This window comes from Ixodes scapularis, unplaced genomic scaffold, assembly GCF_016920785.2.
Source record: "Ixodes scapularis isolate PalLabHiFi unplaced genomic scaffold, ASM1692078v2 PGA_scaffold24__2_contigs__length_7659602, whole genome shotgun sequence".
In the NCBI taxonomy this organism is placed as follows: Eukaryota; Metazoa; Arthropoda; class Arachnida; order Ixodida; family Ixodidae; genus Ixodes; species Ixodes scapularis.
The window spans coordinates 5,159,103-5,163,531 of record NW_024609851.1 but is presented as its reverse complement, the minus strand read 5'-3'; positions in this window follow the sequence as shown (position 1 = coordinate 5,163,531).

Below are 4,429 nucleotides of genomic sequence, written 5' to 3'. Positions count from 1 at the left end.
AAGATTTTTCAAGGGAGGTGGATGTTCGCTCTGCGTGGTTGTGGTTTTCGCTAATCGTGCTACTGACGCCTGGTGCAGCCGCGGCGACGGCATCAGGGACGACATCGTGAGTGTGCCCAAGATTTTTCAAGGGAGGTGGATGTTCGCTCTGCACGGTCGTGGTTTTCGCTAAGCGTGCTACTGACGCCTGGTGCACCCGCGGCGACGGCATCAGGGACGACATCGTGAGTGTGCCCGGGATTTCTCTACGGCGGCGGATGTTCGCTCTGCGCGGTCGTGGTTTTCGCTAAGCGTGCTACTGACGCCTGGTGCACCCGCGACGACGGCATCAGGGACGACATCGTGAGTGTGCCCGGGATTTCTCTACGGCGGCGGATGTTCGCTCTGCGCGGTCGTGGTTTTCGCTAAGCGTGCTACTGACGCCTGGTGCACCCGCGGCGACGGCATCAGGGACGACATCGTGAGTGTGCCCAAGATTTTTCAAGGGAGGTGGATGTTCGCTTTGCGCGGTTGTGGTTTTCGCTAAGCGTGCTACTGACGCCTGGTGCACCCGCGGCGACGGCATCAGGGACGACATCGTGAGCGTGCTCGGGATTTCTCTACGGCGGCGGATGTTCGCTCTGCGCGGTCGTGGTTTTCGCTAAGCGTGCTACTGACGCCTGGTGCACCCGCGGCGACGGCATCAAGGACGACATCGTGAGTGTGCCCAAGATTTTTCAAGGGAGGTGGATGTTCGCTCTGCGCGGTCGTGGTTTTCGCTAAGCGTGCTACTGACGCCTGGTGCACCCGCGGCGACGGCATCAGGGACGACATCGTGAGTGTGCCCAAGATTTTTCAAGGGAGGTGGATGTTCGCTCTGCGCGGTTGTGGTTTTCGCTAAGCGTGCTACTGACGCCTGGTGCACCCGCGGCGACGGCATCAGGGACGACATCGTGAGTGTGCCCAAGATTTTTCAAGGGAGGTGGATGTTCGCTCTGCGCGGTCGTGGTTTTCGCTAAGCGTGCTACTGACGCCTGGTGCACCCGCGGCGACGGCATCAGGGACGACATCGTGAGTGTGCCCAAGATTTTTCAAGGGAGGTGGATGTTCGCTCTGCGCGGTCGTGGTTTTCGCTAAGCGTGCTACTGACGCCTGGTGCACCCGCGGCGACGGCATCAGGGACGACATCGTGAGTGTGCCCAAGATTTTTCAAGGGAGGTGGATGTTCGCTCTGCGCGGTTGTGGTTTTTGCTAAGCGTGCTACTGACGCCTGGTGCACCCGCGGCGACGGCATCAGGGACGACATCGTGAGTGTGCCCAAGATTTTTCAAGGGAGGTGGATGTTCGCTCTGCACGGTCGTGGTTTTCGCTAAGCGTGCTACTGACGCCTGGTGCACCCGCGGCGACGGCATCAGGGACGACATCGTGAGTGTGCCCAAGATTTTTCAAGGGAGGTGGATGTTCGCTCTGCGCGGTCGTGGTTTTCGCTAAGCGTGATACTGACGCCTGGTGCACCCGCGGCGACGGCATCAGCTACGACATCGTCAGTGTGCCCGGGATTTCTCTACGGCGGCGGATGTTCGGTCTGCGCGGTTGTGGTTTTCGCCAAGCGTGCTACTGACGCCTGGTGCACCCGCGGCGACGGCATCAGGGACCACATCGTGAGTGTGCCCAAGATTTTTCAAGGGAGGTGGATGTTCGCTCTGCGCGGTCGTGGTTTTCGCTAAGCGTGCTACTGACGCCTGGTGCACCCGCGGCGACGGCATCAGTGACGACATCGTGAGTGTGCCCGGGATTTCTCTACGGCGGCGGATGTTCGCTCTGCGCGGTCGTGGTTTTCGCTAAGCGTGCTACTGACGCCTGGTGCACCCGCGGCGACGGCATCAGGGACGACATCGTGAGTGTGCCCAAGACTTTTCAAGGGAGGTGGATGTTCGCTCTGCGCGGTCCTGGTTTTCGCTAAGCGTGCTACTGACGCCTGGTGCACCCGCGGCGACGGCATCAAGGACGACATCGTGAGTGTGCCCAAGGTTTTTCAAGGGAGGTGGATGTTCGCTCTGCGCGGTCGTGGTTTTCGCTAAGCGTGCTACTGACGCCTGGTGCACCCGCGGCGACGGCATCAGGGACGACATCGTGAGTGTGCCCGGGATTTTTCAAGGGAGGTGGATGTTCGCTCTGCGCGGTCCTGGTTTTCGCTAAGCGTGCTACTGACGCCTGGTGCACCCGCGGCGACGGCATCAAGGACGACATCGTGAGTGTGCCCGGGATTTTTCAAGGGAGGTGGATGTTCGCTCTGCGCGGTCGTGGTTTTCGCTAAGCGTGCTACTGACGCCTGGTGCACCCGCGGCGACGGCATCAAGGACGACATCGTGATTGTGCCCACGATTTTTCAAGGGAGGTGGATGTTCGCTCTGCGCGGTTGTGGTTTTCGCTAAGCGTGCTACTGACGCCTGGTGCACCCGCGGCGACGGCATCAAGGACGACATCGTGAGTGTGCCCGGGATTTTTCAAGGGAGGTAGATGTTCGCTCTGTGCGGTCGTGGTTTTCGCTAAGCGTGCTACTGACGCCTGGTGCACCCGCGGCGACGGCATCAAGGACGACATCGAGAGTGTGCCGAAGATTTTTCAAGGGAGGTGGATGTTCGCTCTGCTTGGTCGTGGTTTTCGCTAAGCGTGCTACTGACGCCTGGTGCACCCGCGGCGACGGCATCAGGGACGACATCGTGAGTGTGCCGAAGATTTTTCAAGGGAGGTGGATGTTCGCTCTGCTTGGTCGTGGTTTTCGCTAAGCGTGCTTCTGACGCCTGGTGCACCCGCGGCGACGGCATCAAGGACGACATCGAGAGTGTGCCCAAGATTTTTCAAGGGAGGTGGATGTTCGCTCTGCGCGGTCGTGGTTTTCGCTAAGCGTGCTACTGACGCCTGGTGCACCCGCGGCGACGGCATCAGGGACGACATCGTGAGTGTGCCCGGGATTTTTCTACGGCGGCGGATGTTCGCTCTGCGCGGTCGTGGTTTTCGCTAAGCGTGCTACTGACGCCTGGTGCACCCGCGGCGACGGCATCAGGGACGACATCGTGAGTGTGCCCAAGACTTTTCAAGGGAGGTGGATGTTCGCTCTGCGCGGTTGTGGTTTTCGCTAAGCGTGCTACTGACGCCTGGTTGCACCCGCGGCGACGGCATCAGGGACGACATCGTGAGTGTGCCCAAGATTTTTCAAGGGAGGTGGATGTTCGCTCTGCGCGGTCGTGGTTTTCGCTAAGCGTGCTACTGACGCCTGGTGCACCCGCGGCGACGGCATCAGGGACGACATCGTGAGTGTGCCCAAGATTTTTCAAGGGAGGTGGATGTTCGCTCTGCGTGGTTGTGGTTTTCGCTAATCGTGCTACTGACGCCTGGTGCAGCCGCGGCGACGGCATCAGGGACGACATCGTGAGTGTGCCCAAGATTTTTCAAGGGAGGTGGATGTTCGCTCTGCACGGTCGTGGTTTTCGCTAAGCGTGCTACTGACGCCTGGTGCACCCGCGGCGACGGCATCAGGGACGACATCGTGAGTGTGCCCGGGATTTCTCTACGGCGGCGGATGTTCGCTCTGCGCGGTCGTGGTTTTCGCTAAGCGTGCTACTGACGCCTGGTGCACCCGCGACGACGGCATCAGGGACGACATCGTGAGTGTGCCCGGGATTTCTCTACGGCGGCGGATGTTCGCTCTGCGCGGTCGTGGTTTTCGCTAAGCGTGCTACTGACGCCTGGTGCACCCGCGGCGACGGCATCAGGGACGACATCGTGAGTGTGCCCAAGATTTTTCAAGGGAGGTGGATGTTCGCTTTGCGCGGTTGTGGTTTTCGCTAAGCGTGCTACTGACGCCTGGTGCACCCGCGGCGACGGCATCAGGGACGACATCGTGAGCGTGCTCGGGATTTCTCTACGGCGGCGGATGTTCGCTCTGCGCGGTCGTGGTTTTCGCTAAGCGTGCTACTGACGCCTGGTGCACCCGCGGCGACGGCATCAAGGACGACATCGTGAGTGTGCCCAAGATTTTTCAAGGGAGGTGGATGTTCACTCTGCGCGGTCGTGGTTTTCGCTAAGCGTGCTACTGACGCCTGGTGCACCCGCGGCGACGGCATCAGGGACGACATCGTGAGTGTGCCCAAGATTTTTCAAGGGAGGTGGATGTTCGCTCTGCGCGGTTGTGGTTTTCGCTAAGCGTGCTACTGACGCCTGGTGCACCCGCGGCGACGGCATCAGGGACGACATCGTGAGTGTGCCCAAGATTTTTCAAGGGAGGTGGATGTTCGCTCTGCGCGGTCGTGGTTTTCGCTAAGCGTGCTACTGACGCCTGGTGCACCCGCGGCGACGGCATCAGGGACGACATCGTGAGTGTGCCCAAGATTTTTCAAGGGAGGTGGATGTTCGCTCTGCGCGGTCGTGGTTTTCGCTAAGCGTGCTA